Source organism: Phasianus colchicus, chromosome Z (assembly GCF_987193195.1).
Source record: "Phasianus colchicus chromosome Z, bPhaCol1.hap1.1, whole genome shotgun sequence".
In the NCBI taxonomy this organism is placed as follows: Eukaryota; Metazoa; Chordata; class Aves; order Galliformes; family Phasianidae; genus Phasianus; species Phasianus colchicus.
In genome coordinates this window covers 13,251,715-13,263,321 of record NC_143476.1, presented here as the reverse complement: position 1 = coordinate 13,263,321, position 11,607 = coordinate 13,251,715, and the positions used below count along the sequence as shown (strand labels likewise).

Here is an 11,607-nt window from a genome sequence, read left to right as displayed (position 1 = left end):
TTTTTAATTGCCATATCATAAAATAGTTTTTAATGCATTGAACATTAAGGGATTTAAATCTCTTTAATGCTCCTGGATGGCAACCTCTCAAGGTTCATACTGAGGCCAGCTCCATATAATAAATAGAATGTGGGCAAAAAAGCAGTAACATAAATTAATGACAAGTATTGTAGAGAATATTTGAAACACTTGAAATAAGATCTCTAGGAGTTTTGCATTTCCAACAATAAGCCAAAGCAGTAAGTGAGGGAGGAAGGAAGGAGGGAGGGAATATTTCTGTTCTTTCCGGGGTAAAGTCATTTATTACTCTCCAAGCAAAAGGTTTTATACAATTTAATACAGGTCAATACTGTCAAGATGTGTGACATCAAACCTATACAAGGAAGAACCCACAACAGCAATCAGATGTGCATAGGCTGGGGTAAAGCAATATGAAAACCATGGTATCACTGTACTCAATAGAAGGTTAATCTTGAAGATATGAAAGTGCTGTCAGCAGAGGTATAGGCAATGTTTCAAAAACAGTAATGTATACAATGCAATATGAGCCAGTCTGGGGAACTTAACAGCTGTCTTATCCCAACTAACTATGCAATTTACAGAAATCTGTGATTATTTAAGAAATGTGGACAGCAATACCTACACTAGCAGGAGCGAATGGGATCATTTTAGCTAAGATGAAGATTTTCCTATCAAATTATCTCCAAAGAATGAAGAGAAATCAAATTTACGTAATTGAGTTCAGCATATAGGTATTTGAAACCAATTAAGGTTATTTAGATCCTTTGTGTCATTAATGAGCAGCTTCAGATAAGGAAAAGCTCTCTCAACGCACCATTAACAAGCCCAGCAACACTTGTGAAATGAGCTGCAGCTTGGACACACATCAGTGCATCAGGTCATACAGGAAGACATTCCTTTTCAGAGCACATTTTGGCTGTTCTCACAAAACCAGTCAGAAAGCTCCCCATCTGTCTTTTCCAAAGGTATTTTTAGTATCTGAGACAAAGACTTGTTACAAAAGCCTATCAGAATCCTAACAGTTGATAATTGTGGGGTTATTTTATTTTATTAAGGTTATTCTTTTTTGCTAGTTTCAGTGTCTGAACTAAATGATCTTCATTAGTTTGCAAATATTAGGTCTTGTACCTAAGTGCATGTATTTGTAAGTATCCCAGTAGATATCTATGATACATGAGCACTGACAAGTTTCCATGAATGATAGTGCTTGGAATACCAAATTCATTCTTGCTCACATAAAGGATTTTTTCTAATTCTATTTGAATTATTCTAAATTATTCTAAATAATACACAATCTTTTCTGCTTGTTATATGGGTACAAAAGCACATCACTTGTAACCACTATGCTATTTTGCAATAACATCTACGTCATCTCTGAAGTTTTGAAAACTTCAGATTCAAAAAGAAGCTTCATCTTATCTCACATTACTTACATGCCAACCATAACTGTTAAGTTGTTCTGAGTATCCCATTGCCAAAGAAAATGCAAATTTTGCATATTTTTCCTTTTCATACATTCTTCCTCAATTCTAAAGGCATTTTCCATAGAATAACAGAGACTTCTGTGTTCAAGCAAGTCCATCTGTTAAAAGTTAGATAATTTAACAGATTCATCTTCTCAGGCTAAGTTTATACTCAGCAGCTTTCCAGGAGGAGTGCCCAAGTGATCATGACGGCCAAGTTCAAGGCTGGGCAAGCTGTAGTCAAGGTTTCTATCTACTGCAGTTTAACAGTCACATCAAGGCTGAATCAGTCCTTCATCCAGTGAATCAATATATTAAAGCTAGACTCCAACTACAGCAAATCTCAAACGCACAAATGCAGACTTCTGCTCTGACCTGCACAACATCTGAATGAATGCCACAGGGTAAGCGGGTTAGATACAACTCCTACAAAACTCAAAAAATGAAAGACAACAGTCACAAATCACAGCAAATGAAGGGGATTTTAAAGGCTTAGCCTTCTTGCTGTTTGTTGTAGCATGTTTACTTAGCACTCTGAGCATGTCTTCAGTTGACAGATGAAAAACATTGTTTTTACTCATAATGAATAGGCATACAAGAATTCTGAGAACCTTGATCTTGCCACAGTAAACTCAAGAGACTGGAAACTCTAAAAAACAAAGTTGGGAAAGTTTTAACAATTCCATCAACAGCAAGAAAGTTCTTGACTGCCTGATCAGACTGAAGCAGGGTGGCAATAAATCTCATCAGCTCAGGATGAAGAGGAGGTAGTACTGTCTGGACACCAAAGGAAAAAGAGGACTACATGGAAAAGGTTGCACTTCAATAAATGCCTGGGGAAAAAAAAAAAAAGAGGAAACGACCAAATCTGAGAATAAGGCACAGAGAGGAGTGAATACAGCTGAGGTTCATCCAAGCAACAAACTTACGAATGAATCGGTGACGCTGGGGAGATGAAGTCAGCTATGCCAGCAAACATTAAGATAGAGATGGTAAACAATACAGAAAACAGAATCAAATGAAACTAGACCTTTGACTTCTAAAACGTCCCCACATAATCACTGCTAAGCTTTCTTTGAGCAAACCTAAAACCATGCCTGCTTTCTTGTTAACTTAGTAAGAGATTAAAGCTCATTGTCCAGAATAAAGATTCAAGCCAAACTGGATTACCAAGGCAAAAATCAAGTATCTGTAAACAGGGGTAGGAACATCAGATGAAAAGCCAGAAATGTAGTTAAAAGGCAGGCAGTGCCCAGGGATTTGAGATAAAGGGCACAGACTTCACCTACGGATCCAGTAAATTGACACTGCACATGCTACTGCAACTGAAGAGCATGGGAAGCCTCCTCAGCCCTCTGATTGCTATTAAATCTTGGTAGAAGAGATGCTAATAGAAATTAGCTTCAAGCCAATTGCAAATGAAAATCCTTTCATTCAGCTGCATTTACCACACGGTACACTGATATTCTCTTCCAAATAATAGTAATTTTTAAAAAAGTATGATTTCAAGCTTTATTTTCTTTTCTACTAAAAGCTTCTAATAGGAGAAGGGAAATTCTGATCTTGTCTGACCTTGTCTGCAAGGCCCATAATAGGACTTAATTGCATATTAGGGCACAGATTTCCATTGCTCTGGCCCCACACCATCAGTTTGAGTCGTGTGTTAAATGCAGCATATTTCAGATCAAAAGCCAGATGCCTTGACCATGCAACCCCTACAGTGAGTCTTTTACTGAACTCCATGAATTCATGTATGGCTGTAATGCACCCTGAGCCTTCTGAGTTCATAGGATGACACTGTTTAGGCATCTCATACTGCTGCTGAGACCTTCAGCTCCAATTCTATCTATCTGATCCATACTGAATCTTCTTCATTAATCTGTCAGTCCATCACCAAGAAAAAGCCCAGTCCCTCTGCACACGGATGCAATAAGGGAGCCCCAGGTTATGAAGGCAATATTTACCAGATGATTTTTTATCCAGATGATTTTTCTCACTTTTACATAGGACCAGCCTGACTTCCTTGCAAGCATCGCAGACGTCACACTGCCAAGGCCTGTCACCTCTTCTGGAAAACACAAGTGCAGCAATGCTTCTTCCTTGACAGGAGGACAGGTAACAGAAGGAGGCCCTGGCCTTGCCCCATCATCAGTCACATCAGACCTCTACAGAGGAGTTGGGGCAGCTTTCTTGTCGGCTCTGTGGTGGTTGGAAACAGATCTAAACAGCTACAGTTAGAAATGTCTCAAGCTCTCAGGACGATTTCCTTCAAACTGCTCTCCCAAAAAAAGCACTTCTACACAGTAAGCCTCAGTAACAGAAGAGGTCTATCTTTTCAACAGATTTTCTGTTTCTTAGCTAAATGCCATAGCAGTACTCTTCAGAGCAGGAAATCTGCCATAGTGATTGTCTCCAAGCCACAAATACGATCAGGTATAATAACGCCCTCTGATCTTTAACTTGACACAAAACTATTTACTTGTTGAAGTAGATAGGTAGGAAAGGAGCATTTCAAAAGACCCAGAGCCAGTCATGCACAACCTTTAAACGTGCATCTGCATAATCTGGAGTGTGTGAGCCACAAAAGTGTCTTAAATGGAACCTGCCTTCCAGGAAGAGATAGCAGTTTGACTCAATAAGCCACGCTGCAACTCTCAGCAAAACAGAGCATACACAGCTCAGTGCTCAACTCCTTTCCTGACATTAAAGGCTACAAGTGAACAGAACCAAACAGCTAGAACTGCCGTGGATCTCTGCTCTAGGCATCATTCTCACCTGTTGATTCAGTACTGCAATCAAGTTTTAAGTTTCCTTCACAAAAACTCCAGCTCCCATTTAGTACCAGTGATTATGCCACTTGGGTTATCCTGCCTTTGTCTACAAGTACAGCAAAAAGCTGGCATGTTGGGAAATTATCCAAGTGGGAGTACCCCTTCAAATAAGGGGTCTGCATAGTGTTGAGCATGGATCAGATGCTTCTTCGGTGCTGCATAACTTGGGGTTCTTAGCATCTAAAGGGACAGCAGTTATTTATTATTCTGTCCTTATAGCATTCGATCTAATAAACAGCAGGTCAAATGGTACCTTACAGACTCTGAGTGCCTTTCATACCAGGATCCTAATGGACCAGTACTCCCCCAGCAACAAACAAATACACCAAGAGTGCAGGACAGAGCAGTTAAATTGTTATCTTCCTCAAAGTACAGAAGACTCCACATCCCAGAAAGAACAGTACCGCATGGAAGGATTTGTGTGCCTCCTTAAAATAGAATTTCTGCTCTCTAGAATCAGCCATCCAAAAATTAAGACATATTATCTTAAGTTAGTATTTACATTCCCTATATATTCAGCAAAGAGAAAGGAGTGATTAAGGATAGCAATCCATACCCTTTCAAGACAGCCTCTGAGATGGGAAAGATTAAGCTTCCTCTGCAGATGCACTTAGAACGCCCATAGCAGCCAAATCTGATCTTCAGCCAGCTTAACTTCACACCCAACGGTTACAGGTTTGATGTCAAGTGAGATGATTTGTACCCCAGTTGGTACTGACAAGGAAGTCAGAACAGGCTGGAATCAAAGTATTTGAAGTGCACTAAGGACAAGATAAGTAGAGCCATCTATATTGCTATATAAAAAGACGGAATTTTAAGAAATACATACATCCATCTGGTACTGACGATCCGTTATTTTGCCATGCCCTCAGTGCTCCACACAGTTCTGCTGGATTTTCTTCATCTTGTAATGAGCGACCCATCTGTTGACTCAAGACCAGAGAAATGTATTGGTAAGGACTGGGAACCAAAAAAATCCATTTTTGACTAGCTATTTCTATAATATTATAGGGATGTTTTAAATTCTTTCTTGCTATAACAGAGTGACTGAGTTACTGGCCCACCATTTTCTACTACCTGAGCATCTCCAAATATACTGCTATGCACACACAAGCATAAACAGAGATTATGTCAACCTCTTATTTAAATAAACTTGAATATAGGAACTCAAGAAAAATAATTTATGATTAATGTGGCATTGTAAGTATTTACAGACTCCTTCTCTAGCTTACTTTTAGAACAGAAATTCTTGCTGATGTTTTCATGATGTCCATTCTTACTTCTTGACTTCCATTTTGCCTTCTTGCTTTCAAGAAAACAAACGATAAAATATACTATTAAGCAATTAGTTCTCTGCTTAGATGCCTCTGCTTGCAAGTTGTTCTACTGCAGGATTTCTCTTTACTCCACAATACTACAGTTTGCCAGGTTTTCGTGTTTGCCCTAGATAATTCCCAACTGCAGTGAACACATGCTAGAAAACCTTAGTTATACTGTATAATCAATGAATACACAGACATTATAATTACGAAACACAAGAGAGTTTGGCTAAGCAGATTATTACATACACCAAAGAAAGAATAGATAAGAGTGCTTTCGCTTACCTGGGCTTGCTGTAAAACCCCAAAGAAGGAATCAACAGAAAAAGATCCTTCCCCACTGGTAGTCAGCTCTTAAATGGGTCTAGGAGAGGTGCAGCCAGGCTCCACTCCTTCCAGCAGCACAGCTGAATTGCCTTCACCTGTGCTCCCAGGGCTGACTCATTGCTCGCCTCAGGTGATCAATCAGAGGTTCAGGCCATTCTTCCCATACATATATACACCACAAAAATCAAACTACAGCTTCAGAAATACATGTAAGCACACTGCTTACACATCCTTGCTTCTCGGCCAGGATGCTGGGTTTTACCCAACCCGAGCTATTGCTCCCTTCTACTCTGTCCTTGTGAGGCCCCATCTGGAGTACTGCATCCCAGTACAGTAAGGATGTGGAGCTGCTGAAGCAGGTCCAGAGGTGGCCTTGGAGATGATGAGAGGACTGGAGAACATTTCCTGTGAAGAAAGGCTGAGGGAGCTGGGCTTGTGTAGTTTGGAGAAGAGAAGGCTCTGGGCAGGCCTTATTGCAGCCTCCCAGTACTTGAAGGGAGCTTACAAGTTTTTACACAGTCTGCTAGTAATAGGACAGGGGGAAATGATTTTAAATTAAAAAGGGGGCAATTTAAGTTAGATGTTAGGAGGAAATGCTGTACCCAGAGGTTGGTGAGGCGCTGGCACAGATGCCCAGAGAAGCTGTGCTGCCCCATCCCTGGAGGCGCTCGAGGCCAGGCTGGATGGGGCCCTGGGCAGCTGAGCTGGTGGGGGGCAGCCCTGCACATGGCAGGGGTTGGGGCTGGGGGGGCCTGTAAGGTCCTTTCCAATCTAAGCCATTATATGATTCTATGATCTTCCAAAGGTATGTGAAGGTTGACGTGTTTTTGCACCTTTTTAATCATTATAAATTAAACCATTTCACAATGTTAGATTAAGGATGATACTTACTACAATGGTTGTGCAAGAAGTGCAGATATGAGATCAGCCAGGGGCTTTTATCCCTCACCAACTCTTGATTAAGGCGAATGCCAGGAAGTCCATGGAAAGCAGTGACTTCATAAGGTGACAGCCAAAAGCTAGACCCTCAAATAGGAAGGATCTGCATAATTCCTTCAAAAGACACAACAGTCTAGCTGAAGTTTTGGCCCTGAAAGCATTGCCCCAGCAATCTTTGTATTCAGATCTGCAGCAGTGAATTATGGCTATATATTTTTATATATAGTTAAATTATTAAGTTATTAAATTATAATTAATCAAATTAATTAAAAGTGATAGAATTTAGTGTGTTATCATGTACAAGTAAAAAATCCCAGTTGTTATATTCTTCCAGACAAAGATTTTTCACATGCTTTGAACCATTAAAACAAGGACATCCAGGGGTTCTAAGGACAATAATAGCATACACTACTGAGGGATATTTAAGAAAGTGTATAGGTTATTAAACCTTGTTCAAAGCATGCAATTAAACTTAGTGCTATTTTCTTTTCTACTCGGAACTTAATATTCAGATGAAAAACTAACTACCAAATCAAATTATTACATTTCTAGTATTTCTAATGAAGAAACAACTTTCTTTCAAACAACCAACACAGAAGTCTGTTTTTATATATTATCACTCTGAGTTACATTATCCAGTTAAAAATACCCCAGATGTAAGGGAATCTATTCCTTTGAACACAGAAAATAGGCAGTTATAACAATTCAAACAACAAAATGTTCCCTCATGTTACATAAGAAGACGTGAGAAACCAGCAGACCATCTGGCAAAAAAAAAAAAAAAAGTGTACTTCACTAACTGTGAACTTGTGGAGGCTTTTTTTCTTAGCATAAAACCAGCCAGCATTCCTTTACCCATTAACTATTTTGAACATGCACTGGAAATCAAGGGCTGGCACTGAAGATAAACATGTCATTTTTCTACAAGGGAGACATTACAAAGAAGTTGTTCTTACATGGTAAATAATAGAAACTCACAGAAGAGCAGGATGAAATAGTGCAGTTCTTCCAGTACTTGGCTGTACAGCTGAATACGGACATCAATCTGCCAATCTTCTTTCTAACTTCTGAAGAAAACACAATGGCTCAGCTGTGAAAAGTTTCCTGGACTATCAAGTAACTGGAAGGGAAAAAAAAACAACAACAATGAAGACTGATAATGCTCTGTTTTACCTAACATAGTAATTATAACCTCATATGCTGTTTTATTCCCTCACAATTACTTGGCCCTGTGCAGATGTTTTCAATATATTGATATTACAGTGAAAAACAAGTAGACAAAACAAGGTTTTACCAACACACCTCTTTTAAAAGCCCTATTTATTAGTGTGCCATTTTCAAATTTAGTGATAACATATTTTGAGCTAGGAAGAGAGTCATTATCATGCTAATATCTATTAATCATTGTAATTATGAAAAAACAATTAGATACATGTTGCATCACCTGACTGAATATCCCTATGATGCATCTGTGGTTTACATCTACTGACTTTCTGATTAGCAAAAATAAACCAAATCAAGTAAGACCTCTCATCTGTGGCTTGGTTTCCAAATTATATTCAACACCTAGCACGTATATCTTCTGTTACTGCAGGTCTATATTTGTGCTGTCTATTTTCATGTCACATCACCAAAACCTTTTTTCCTTGAGCTTGTTTTTTTAAGTGTTAAAGATGATGCCTCAGTTAGATGGAGAGCCAGCTCCAGGCACAAGAGATGTACCAGCAGAACCAGAGATACTAGGGTAGCAAAGTACAGGACCCAAACCTCCAGACAACTGAATTCCGGCCATGCAGCATGCACGTAAATGCTGACCAACCAAGTCAAATACTTAGTTTTTAATGACAGTAAATCTTCATGTAGGTGTTCTTCAAGGTACTGTGACACTCGTTTCAAAACTGACTTGTTTCTACCTAATTCAACTCTGTGGCTATTTGTCATTCTGGTTGTCACACTGCTGCAGCACTCTAGTCACAGGCCATAACCTCAGTGACTAAGGACTGAACAAACAGGACACAAAGCTGCCAGGTGGCCTAGAGAAAATGAGTTTTCCTCTAGTCACAGCTAAATAGAGTGGATTGCTGAATGTTTGGAAGAGAGCGCCAAAGAGAGAAAACCAAGTTTTAATCTGCTTCTCTGTCTCAGAATTTGGAACTGACTTTGTTTCCTGACAAAGTTATCCACAGACAGTGTGGATAGAGACAAAAAATTTATCCAAAACCCAGAGGAAGTTAAAGGAATTGTCTTGCTCCTACCCCACCCCCCCCAAAACAAAACTGAAAAAAAAAAGTTGGAGAATAATGAGAGAAGCTCAGAGAGGATACAGTCCCTGAGGAAGGGCAAGAATTCAGTAAGAAAAGCCTGGTTAAATGTGAGGCAGGTGTCTGATAATTTGCAAAAGATAAGCATACTGATGTGGATCTGAGATTCAGCTGCAGTCATCAAAGGCTTTAGTGAGAGAAATTCTAGAGAGATGTCAAGGATGGAGGATGGATTGTTGCCATGATGAAATCAGAGGAGAGTTCAGAATACCAATAAGTTTAGGAATTGAATGCCTGGAAAGAAGTTAGAAGAGTGGGGGGAGGAAATGGTCACGGGTGGGTTTCCTTTGTGTAGGAAACAAAGAAGCTGAGTGCAAGAAAGGCATCTGAAGACACTAGAAGATTACATGGAAACAAAATAGAGAAAAGCAAATGTGATGTTTGTATTAGTGACAGGAGGAAAGGAAGAGTAAGTGGCAAGAGACAGAAATCAACACCAAGAGAGTGTGTATAGTGTCTTTTAACATAAAATCCTTAGGGTTGGAACAGACCTTTAGAAGTCATCTAGTCCAACTCCTCTGCAATGAACAGGGACATTTACATCTACATCAGGTTCCCCAGGGTCAGATCCAGCACACTGCCTTGAAAGTCACTAGGGACACAGCATCCACCGCATCTCTGGGCAATCTGTTCCACTGCCTTACCACCTTCACTGTAAAAAACTTTTTCCTAATATCTAACCTAAATCCATCCTTTTTAAGCTTGAAACCATTTCCCCTGGTCCTATCACAACAGACCCTGATAAAGAGTCTATCACCTTTGTTCCTGTAGCTCCCATTGAGATACTGAAATGCCACAATCACCTCAGAGCCTTCTCTTCTCCAGGCTGAGCAGCCCCAGCTCTTTCAGCCTGTCCTCATAGGAGAGGTGCTTCACCCCTTGGATAATTTCTATGGCCCTCCACTCAATACAATCCAAGGGGTCTACGTCTCTCCTGCACTGAGGACTCCATATCTGGACACAGGATTCCAGGTAAGGTCTCACCAGCACAAAGTAGAGAGGAAGGATCCCCTCCTTCACCCTGCTGGCCACACTGCTTTGGGTGCAGCCCAGCACACGGTTGGCTTTCCGGGCTGACTCATGTCCAGCTTCCCATCCACCAGCACTCCCAGGTCTTTTTCAGCAGGGCTGCACTCAATCCTTTCATCCCCCAGTCTGTACTGCTAATGGGTGTTGCCTCAGCCCAGGTGCAAGACCTTGCACTTGAATTTGCTGAGGCTCTCCCAGGCCGAGTGCTCAAGCCCGTCCAGGTCCATTTGGTGGCACCCCATCCCTCCGGTGTGCTGACCACAGCCCACAGCTCGGTGTCATCTACAGACCTGCTGAGGGAACACTCAGCCCCACTGCCAATCTCACGGACACAAAAGAACATCAGCCCAGCAGCACCCGGGGCTCCGCAGCTGCGGCGTCAGCCTTCCGCCGGGCGCGGCCGCGGCCACTCGGCGCCTCCGGAGCTGCGGCCGCCGGGCCGTCAACGGGAGCCGCGCACTCACCGCTCGCCCGGCGGCGCCGACGGCCGCCCTCGCCGCGCGGTCCCGCGTCCGAGCGGCTCGCGGCTTCTCCTCGTTAAAGCGGCCCGGGCGATCCTCGCGCCCCGCCGCCTCCGCTCCGCCCCCGAGGCTTTTTCCAGGCGAGCCCCGGCGACGTCCCCGCCGCGTCGGCCGCTCTCGCGAGAGCCGCCCGGCCGAGAGCCGCGCGGCCGCTCCGTCGCCTCGGGGAGCCGTGAGTGAGGGAAGCGGCCGGAACCGCGCCGCGCCTCGCGGGCCGTCGCTGCGCTTCTGGCGGGAACGGCTCCGAAGCGGCGAACCTCGGCGGTCGAGGCGTCCGCACTTCGCGGTGATGCCGGAGGACGTGCCGCAGTGTGGGAAGTCTCCACATAACGCTCTGGGACGGTGTCTCGGATAAAGCAGACGTTCTCATCTCACTCTTTCACTAACACTGCAAAATCCAGTGCTTTGTTTTTCAACTGCAGACTTCCTAACCCTGCCAAATACAGAAATGATGCACCGATCTGTAACATAAAGCTTGGCTGGCAGTTATCCTGGTCAGCTTTTGTCATTTCCACGTAGACTTCATGGGTTTCCTCATTGCTGCAGGTTAATCGTAGGCCTTGTCAGCAATCTGTGTCAGTGGCCGTACGTTCAGGTGTTGTGATGACAGATAATGATGAATGCCCGTGATATCAGAGGCGACTGTTGGTGGTACGGCAGCAGAGGATGAACCTTCCTACAAATACTCCATTACGTTTTGTTGTCGTGCCAGCAGATGGCAGCAGAGCTGCAGTTTCCATCGAAATCAACAGCAGGCATTACTTTTGGAGCGACCTACATCGGAGTGTCCAAGTATCCGTATGCACTTGTGTACAGCAATGAAAAAGTCATGGAAA

General features: G+C 42.4%; 1 long non-coding RNA gene across 2 annotated transcripts; it reads right to left on the bottom strand.

Annotated features, from left to right (window-relative positions):
- Positions 1 to 6,618: 6,618 nt before the first annotated feature.
- On the bottom strand, positions 6,619 to 11,123 carry LOC149912590 (uncharacterized). 2 transcript variants are annotated; one of them, XR_016461666.1, is made up of 3 exons: positions 10,715 to 11,123; positions 7,879 to 8,020; positions 6,619 to 7,014 (listed from the first exon to the last, which is right to left on the bottom strand). It is a non-coding gene; the product is annotated as an uncharacterized LOC149912590 (long non-coding RNA). The 2 variants fall into 2 exon arrangements; XR_016461665.1 differs by lacking the exon at positions 6,619 to 7,014 and adding an exon at positions 7,174 to 7,664.
- Between the last annotated feature and the right edge of the window lie 484 nt (positions 11,124 to 11,607).